Consider the following 9,046-nt stretch of genomic DNA (forward strand, 5'->3'; position numbering starts at 1 on the left):
AAGTTCACCTCTGGGCTGTTGCCTCCTGTTCAGGAGTTCCCGGCCCAGAATGGCGTCCAGGACAGGACGGAAGGTCCCTCTGACCAGGTTGCTCAAGGTTTTCCCGAAACCCTAATTCCTTGGACTGCTGAGGTCCTGAGGTGCTTCTGGAGGCCCCTGGTCCGCCTGAGCCCTGGATCAGCGCGGCCCTCGGGGAGACACCGCGGTCAAGGGGCCTTATTCCTATGTGTCTCACCTTCCTCTCCCTCAAAGACACTTCCTTGCACTCTGCGAACCAGGTTACCTAGTACGGGTCCCTTCCATGCTTTCCTCCCTGGGCTCAGGAACTGCAACCCCATCGCCATACAGCGGGGAGCAGCTTCCGGAAGCGAGGCCTACATCCGCGCAGCGGGGTCGGTGGCCCCGCGTGGACGCGACCGCGGCGCGCGGTGCGGCAAAGAGGCCCGGGCCACGAGTTCCGCACTCCGGGCCGTCGTCGCGCTCTTGCCCGTGTGAAGGTCACCACCCCGCGAGCTGGCGTAGCGACAAAGCGCTAGCCCGCGCAGGGGGGATTCAAGAAGGAAGCCTGGAGGGGTCAGGGGTGGCGCGTGCTCCCCAAATCCGGTGCCGGCGCTGCTTGCGCCTCCTGGGGTCACCGCTGCATCTACCTTAGGAGTGGGCCTCGAAGGGGTGTGAGCTGGTCCCCGGCCAGCCTTGTAAGGTTCACATACCCACCGTCGAATGAAGCCACTTTTGCTAATCTGCCCCTTCACGCCCCTGTCCCCGCGCTGGCCAAAGCGCTGAGCCTTGCTGCTCGCTGGGGCTGCCTGACAGTTTGCTCCCGTTTTGGACAGCCAGTGTCTTCAGGTGTTGGAATTGGGAGGCATAGGAAGCAAGGCCAATGGTAGGATTGGAGAACCTCAAGTCCTTTTTTTCCATTTTAAGGAAGACCTTGGTTTTAAGAAGCTGGAAAACCAGTGGGAGTTAACTTTTCGGTCTTTGATATTTTGAAAGCATCCGTCTACAAGGCAGAAACAGCACAGAAAAACTGCTCTGTAGCTCGTCAAAAAGATTCTGGGAGACCCTATCTGAAGAGTTTTTTTCCAGAGATTGCTTTATAATCTCTCAATTTAGAGAGTTGGTATGTAATGAGCCACCAATACACTGAATAGTGTCTTCCTTCAGACAGGGATTGAGGAAAGGAAATTCCACCACCTTCCAGCCAAACTGTTGTGAAGACTGATTACAGGGGAATTGGTGCTCCAGATGTTCCATTAGAGGCGCTGCAAGTGTGAGCAGGTAGTGTGGAGAAGAGTGACATTGTTAACAAAAAGCATCTAATTAACAATGACTTCATTTGATTGGAAGGATGAAGAAGCCTTTTTAAATCAATCCAGATTTACTGGCCTAAGCTCAGCCAATTTATGAATATGGAACCCGACTGGGGTCTGCTTTCTTTCAAAGATGTCATCTTAGAGGTAATAGCATAGGTGAAGTCATTTGGTTACACTGTGGAAACTTTTATAGTGCCTTCCTTGGGAATTTAATTCAGTGATTCTTCGTTTTATTAGGAACAGACTGACTCCATCTCCCTGTTTAAAGGCAGGACTGCTTGAAGCAATTAGGTTCACCAATTAGCATAGTTTTACTGACCCCAGCCACAGCAGCACCACTTCTTAGATTATCCATTTCTTCAAAGTCAGGGAAAAGCTGGGGCACAATATGCTTCCCAAGTGCTCAGGTTGGGAAAAGAAGCCCACAAGCAGGCTAGCACAGAGGTACGAAAAGCTTGGTAACTGTCCCCAAGCGTTTGTTTCAGCAACTTTGGTGGGGTTTTGCCCCTTTCTTAATTCTGAACCCTATAATACCACCTTACTTTGACATAGCCTTAAAATCCTCTCTCCTTTGGTTGTGTTTTGATAGAAATGCTTTTAAGAAAGTGAATTTTCTCCCTTCTCTTCTGTCTGCCTGTGTGCTAATGATACTGTGGAAAAATGTTAGTGTCCAGAGAGGGAAAGACACTGATAGAATCCTTGAAACCCTGTTAGCTGACAAGGTAAGGCTTAGGTGGGTGTATGTGAAGTGTGAGTCCCAAATGTATGAAGATTCCAGGATTTGGGAGACTGACTCAAAAGGATGAGTTTGAGGCCAGCCTGAGTTACATAGGGAGTTCAATGCCAGCATGGGCTACACAGTGATAGTCTGTCTTAAAAAAAAAAAATCTATGAGGAGAGGCTAGATATGGGAAAATAAATCTTTTTTTTTTTCCAATTTTGAAGGTGTATCAGCAAAGTTATGTTGCAACCCCTTTTTCTGTAAGCTTATTCAGTTGGTGGCTAACATCTTTAGTAAAGTAGTCTGGAAAAGAAGAGGTTTTGCTCTTGTCACTGTCCTGGGTAGTGAAGGGATTAAATTTATATGACTATTGTCCCCCCTCCCCCAAATATATTTCTCTGTAAGATTCCATTAGATTAAATTGGTGACAGTTCATCAGTACTGACAACAACGTAATTCCCCTAGCTTTACTAAATCAATAAATAGTACGTTCATGCATTGAATTAAAAATGTATCATCATTGCCAGGAATCGTGATCATATGGCTACAGACCTGGGGACCAAAGATATCACTCAAAAATTTGCTGGTTAGTATTTATTTGATGTGCTTTTCTGTTTTGGATCTGTGATTGTTCTGAGGTTTTTAACATTTCAGGAACCATTTTGACATTTTTTGGGGGTTGTTTTGTTCTTAAAAATCCTTTTACTTCTCACATTCAACATGGAAATGACATCTTCATTTACCAATAGTAATACACTGTGACTTCGCAATTCTTGTCACTAATTTTCTTTTAGTGAACATACTTTCAGTTAAGATATTTACTCTAGTAAGACATACTCAATACATACATTTCTATATACATAAGCATAAATAAATTTTGATGCATTTTTGGGGGTGCTGGGAACTGAACCCATAGCTTTATGCATACAAGACAAGGATATACTATTAAACTATATCTCTAGCTTCTACTTTGGCATAAGTATAAAGAAATATACTCAGTGTTGAATGTATTGCTATATGTTGATTATAACAGTTTATTTTTTAAAAAATCACATTTATCCTCCAGCCAGTCAACAATATTATAAACCAAAGAATAATTTATTATTTTTGAACGAGTTATTTATTTGTAATTTTACTTGGTTGTTGGAATTTACACCATAAGAGGTAATTAAAATTTTTTAAGTTTTGAAACTTAATGTAGCACTTAGGAAATTATACATATCTGGAATGTTGCATTTGATTGTGAAGGAATACCTCAAATGCAGTTTAGCAGGAATTGCTCAATTAAGTTGTAGGTTAGTAGGTAAATTTACAGTTAATTCCTCCTGAAAACAGGGAGCATGTATAAAATCTGGAAGTTGGACTGAAAAAGTAATATTACTCCAGTCAGGTATTTGGTTATATTAATTAACAATAATACTTATTTAAAAATATGCCTTCCCTGTAGTTGTCAGCTAGCATATTTGGTACTGAATTCTAAAAATATAGTCATTGGCCCTTGGGTTTACCACACTGTGGAAGAAAAATCTTTATTTGACAAAATAGGCAATCAACTGAAATCTATCCTCTTTAAATAAACTGATTCTTCAGTATTTTCCCAGTGTTGGTGTAAGTTGTTGTCTGTGATGTCCCCCAGGGCTCTTTCCTCTGCTCTCTGATTTGGTATATAAAAGCAGCTCTGAATGATGGATTACTGTGTCATTGCAGCCAGCGAAGGATTAATTTGTTTCATTGATTTCTCTTTAGGCAGATTGCCAGAATTTGCTGCTTCCCACCTTTCCTCAAGTCTCCTAGAAGTAATAGACAGTAATAGCCTAAGACAAATCAGCTACTTCTTGTAAAAAACAGAATGGGCAAACTAAGAGTCCTAGAAAAGATACTGCAAACTTTTTTTTATTGGCATACTGAAGAAAACAATTAATAAACTACTTTATTTGTTACACACACACACACACACACACACACGTGTGTGTGTGCAGTTGTTCTGGAACTTAGGACTTTGCACTTGCTAGGCAGGCATTATGCCACTTGAGCCATGCTCTTAACCCTAGAAATATTTTCAGTGGAAAGCATTCTCTGGAATTGATGGCATACAACACAATATGTCAATAGGTTGCAAATCAGCATTTATATGTTCCATAAAAAATGTTTGCTAATATGAGAAGAATCTGTTTGACAAAGGGAAAAATGTGTTACCTATGTGATTAGCAAGTTTCTATGCCAGATTTCAGAATCCAATAACATGTCACATAATTTTAAGCCAGTTTACCTATTGATATTTATAGGCTTATTTGACCCAATGAATTTTAGAAACTTTGGACAATTGGACAATGACTGAGAGTATCAGCACATAGAACATTAATTATGTAAAGAAAAATAATATTTTCTGATTTAAAAATTAGTATCTGCTCACAAGAGAATTTGTAGAAATTAAAAATGATATTTTGTGTGTTTTTTCTAAACCTATTTCTTCCAAGCATTTAATGTAATATGATGAAAATTATTACTGAAGTCATTCATATTGACCATATGGTGTTTAAACACATATATTTTAATCATTGCTTTACTTTTAGAGAAATTAGATTCCTGATTTTCCATTAGTATATATAAAGTTGTGATGAATAGCATTTTAAATAAATCTTTAATCATACCAATGGTTATTTACTCATAATATATTATTAGAAAAGAAATTACTTGAACTTAAGTGTAGACTGTTTTTGAAGATTATTTTGTATTGATTGCCAACTTGTTTTCTAGAAAGATTCTACCAGTTTATATGAATACTTTAAAAAATTCACTGTAGAAGCAGCATTCTAATTTATGTTACATGAGCAAAGAAAACAGAACAACATTCTTTTCCTTGTGTTCTGAAAGCAACAGTAGCATTTTGCATATGCTTAAGTCTCTCAGAAGTATTTTCCCAACTGCAGATGTGAAATAGGCTGGTTATACAAATCTATTTGTTTCCCTTCTGTAGTGCTGAAAATTATATTGATTTAATGATCTCAAGTTATACTTTTTATGCAATTAGTTGTGTAGTAAAAACTAATATTGTCATGTGCTAATGTCTTTTTCCCCCTCTATTGTGCTATGGTAGTAGTCCATGCAATATCAGCAAGTTTGTGCTTTTCCTGTGCTTTGCTGAAAGGGAAAAGGAACATCTGTTTCCATTATATATCTGCATCATAATGATAACAATTAAATAGCTATTATGGTAGTATACAGTAAATATATTTTGCTGAATGACCTATACTTTCTTTTTGGAAAATTTCAGAGATATGAGGCATTTAGTTTACACAGGTAGGTTCCATGTAGAAGCTTGGAAAGACCTTTGCTTACTATAGGTAAATTACTCAGTTCTTACTTTTCTTAGTAAAAACAACTAGCCAACCTGATGATTAAAACACTTGGCTTCCAGATGTTACTCTTTTTTTCTTTTTAATATGGAACACTTCATGAATTTGTATGTCATCCTTGAAAAGGGACCATGCTAAGCTCTGTATCATTCCATTTGCTGAAGTGAGTAAGTGACACTTGACTGTATTTCTCTTAGGCATGTGTTTGGATTACAAATTATTGGGCTTCTCTCTCAATATTCTTTTTTTTTTCATGGAACGGGGATTTGAACTCAGGGCTCTGGGCTTGTAAAACACGCACTCTACCGCTTGAGGCATACCTCCAATCCATTTTGCCCTGGTTATTTTGGAGATGGGGATCTTGCAAATTATTTGTTTAGACTGGCCTTGAATTGCTTTCCTCCCGATTTCAGCCTCCCAAGTAGCTAAGATTACAGGCATAAATCATTGGTGCCTGACTTCAATATTCTTACATAGGCATATCAAGCTATTAGTCATAGAGTTGATTTTGTGTTTTGTACTGTTTATGTACTTTTTATATTTTACTAGGTTGGTAGATTGGAAATAGTTACAGTATGTTTCACTTTTTTTTTCTTATTTTAGGGGGACATGGCGATATTTACCTTTTTAAAAAATGTGGTGGTAGGCACAGGACCCAGGGTACTGCACATGGAAAGCACATGTTTTGCTGTGGAACTACATCTCCCACTATTTACCATTTAAGCTCAGCAGGAGAATGTTAGAAACCATATGCAACTATTTCTATTGATCTTTAAATTCCAGAGAGATGTTTTCATTTATTTTAGATTTTTGTTAAAAATGTTTTGTGGTTACATAAAAATGATTAGTATTTTTGATAAAAAAAATAATTATATATAGAGAAAATGAACACCCATGTATGCCAAACCTAGTTTGAGAAAAAAAAAAAAACCGGTATGATTGAAGCCCTTCTGGAATATGTTCTTTTATATGGCTTCTAAAGAGATAACCATCATGCTAGATGTGATGTATATTCTCCTTTTTGCCTTTCAGTTGGTCTACAAATTTGACCTAAGTGACTTGTCCTTAAGTAAGTGAATTTTAAAATGATGGAGCTGTGGTTGCTTTTAGAACCCTTCTAGTCTAATCTCCTATGACTGAACATGTTTCTTTGCTTTACTATTCTGTCTGTGAAGTTGGTTTCTGATATATTTCTTGCACAACTTAAAAAAAATATTATCACTTGTTTTCCACATGCAACAAAATGAAAACAAATTAAAGACAGAGGCCTAACTTCACCAAGACCATATACTAAGTCACAGAGCAGGAATAAAACTCAGTTCTCCTGACTTCCATTTAGCCACTCTTTTCTTTGCTTCACATTGCCTGTCATTTTGGGGGATTGTTCTTAAGGAAGAGAGGAGAGAGAGGGCAAAAGAAGAAAAAGGAGAAAGATAATTTTTTCTCTGAATATTTTTTTTCTGTAGGGAAACTCTAGGAAGCCATGTCAGTGTCGAAGTGTTTGGTAGAATGAGAAGACCATGTGTCTCCCTTATGTATTATCATTATCATTATTATTTTTACTTTCGTGTGAAGAATGATAATTGGGCATAATGAGGCTTTACTATTCTCTTTATCCTACTATGAATTTTATGACTTAGTCAAGGTAATTGGACCAGGAAAATAGGGATGGGCCCGATCACAACTATTTCTTTACATGTACATGTGTCTTATTTTTGATGTATTTTTGGTAGTCAGGACTGTAATTGCCTTTTCCTTTTTATGTAATTTATGCTGTGTTCACATCACAGATCACTTTCTATTTGAGAATGAATTTGTTTCTGTTTAGTGGCCAAAGTACTAAAGTGAAAATAGCAGGAATAGAATGATGTAGAAACATGTTTTTAAAATCTCTTTGGAGAGAAACCCCTTTTTAAAAGTGGCAACTTGGAATTACATGCATACACTTTCTCCTTCAGGTTTTTACTCTTACGAATTTAATTCATTCTTAGTTGAGATGACTGAGCTTGAGTCATAATATTCACATGGTGTCATGCCTCTCCTATTAAAAAATAGCAGTGTAACTGGAGTTGTATATATATATTCCTTTTTAAAACCATCTTTTCCCAAGTCTGTTGCTTCAAGATCAGATAGTTTAATAAATTATTTGCTTCCTTCTACAAACCATATATTTGGAAACTTATAATACTTGTAAATTATATCCTTTTGGGATAAAACTACTAATAGTAGCTTTGTAAGTGCTATAAATATTCTCAATATAGTTATGTTTTAATAAGCAAACCAGGTGGCATATTTGTCTTTGAATATTTTAGCTTCAATTATCTTATTGGTTTAGCACCTTCAAGTAGGAAAATTTCTCTGGCATATTCTGATGTGGAGAAAAAATCTAACATTATCAGATATCAGCATTTAATCCCCCTTTATTTGGCATTACTTTGATCACACTTACTATATGATTTCTTTCTTTTCTGTCTGGGAGAGTTTTTTGGGGGAGTATGTGTGTGAGAATATTTTAAAATGTAATTTTTTTGTCTCATTGTAATTTGTGGTGAATATCTAATAAAAGGAATTTTCTACACTGGTTAAATTTCTCCATGTTGCTTTAGCATGTAGATGAAACTCAAGAATGTGGTATTTTTTGCCTATATATACATAATCTTGTTATATATATATGTATATATTACTTCTACTCAGTTCTTAGTGACTTCATTTTAGTCTGAAGTGAATGACATTGGCTATATGTTTTCCATTGACACAGCCAACACACAATTAGTAGGTGTGACTTCAGAATTTGTCTGTTGATAAAGGGGTAGAATTTTCAAACAATGCTGGATTCTCATGTTATAAAATTTTCTCCATGTCCTGTTTCAAATTCTCAGCTCTTTGGTATTACTCTTTTATTTGATTCTTGGGAAAATCATGTTACTTTTGTCTTTGTGTTCTTAAAATATAGATAGTCAGCATATTTATTTAGTTTTTGTTATGCTTGAGGCATGTGGAGTACATAAAGGCATAGTCCTTGCCCTCAGGAAGATAATAATTGATACTGTCTTTTTCCAAAAACTTAAGATATTTTCTTAACATAATATATTCATGTGATTTTTATTACTTTTGCTGTATGGGAACTTTAAGAAAAAATATATTTAGTTTTCTCTCACTGCTTACCTTTTGAAAAAGTTCTAGAAATTGTGATTTTGGGGACAACCAAAATTATAGTATTTATAAGATGTATCTAGAGTCAGTAGAATATGGCATTTTATAGCTTTGGTTTTTTTATATTAAAATTTTAGAATTTTTCTTAATCTAAAGTATTTTGTTTAAAGTAAATATGTCACTTTAATATTCTCTCTGGAAATAAAAGATTGTAGTATAACAGTTTTCTGAGAGACCATTATGTTGTCCAATTTAGCAAGAAATAGTTTTTTTTTAAAATGCAAGCAACAAAGCCTATTTGGGTAAAAGTTAGGAGCTGTGCTAAATATGAAGGCAAAACATGCTTTAATAAATTTAAAAAATTGCTCTGTTTGGTCTTGACTATAAGCTTTGAGGCTAGTGTTGAATTTATTATTACATTAAACATATTTTTATAGCTCACCAAAGTTTATTGAACATTGCTAAGAATAATTACTATTTGTCTCTCAAAAGAAGTGGGTTGT

The 9,046-nt window shown here is 36.4% G+C and overlaps 1 non-coding gene across 1 annotated transcript; it reads right to left on the reverse strand.

The window, feature by feature from the left end:
- Nucleotides 1-5,471: 5,471 nt before the first annotated feature.
- Nucleotides 5,472-5,574, reverse strand: LOC141424465 (U6 spliceosomal RNA). Its single transcript, XR_012449384.1, has one exon. It is a non-coding gene; the product is annotated as a U6 spliceosomal RNA (small nuclear RNA).
- Between the last annotated feature and the right edge of the window lie 3,472 nt (nucleotides 5,575-9,046).

Source organism: Castor canadensis, chromosome 6, assembly GCF_047511655.1.
Source record: "Castor canadensis chromosome 6, mCasCan1.hap1v2, whole genome shotgun sequence".
Lineage (NCBI taxonomy): Eukaryota > Metazoa > Chordata > Mammalia > Rodentia > Castoridae > Castor > Castor canadensis.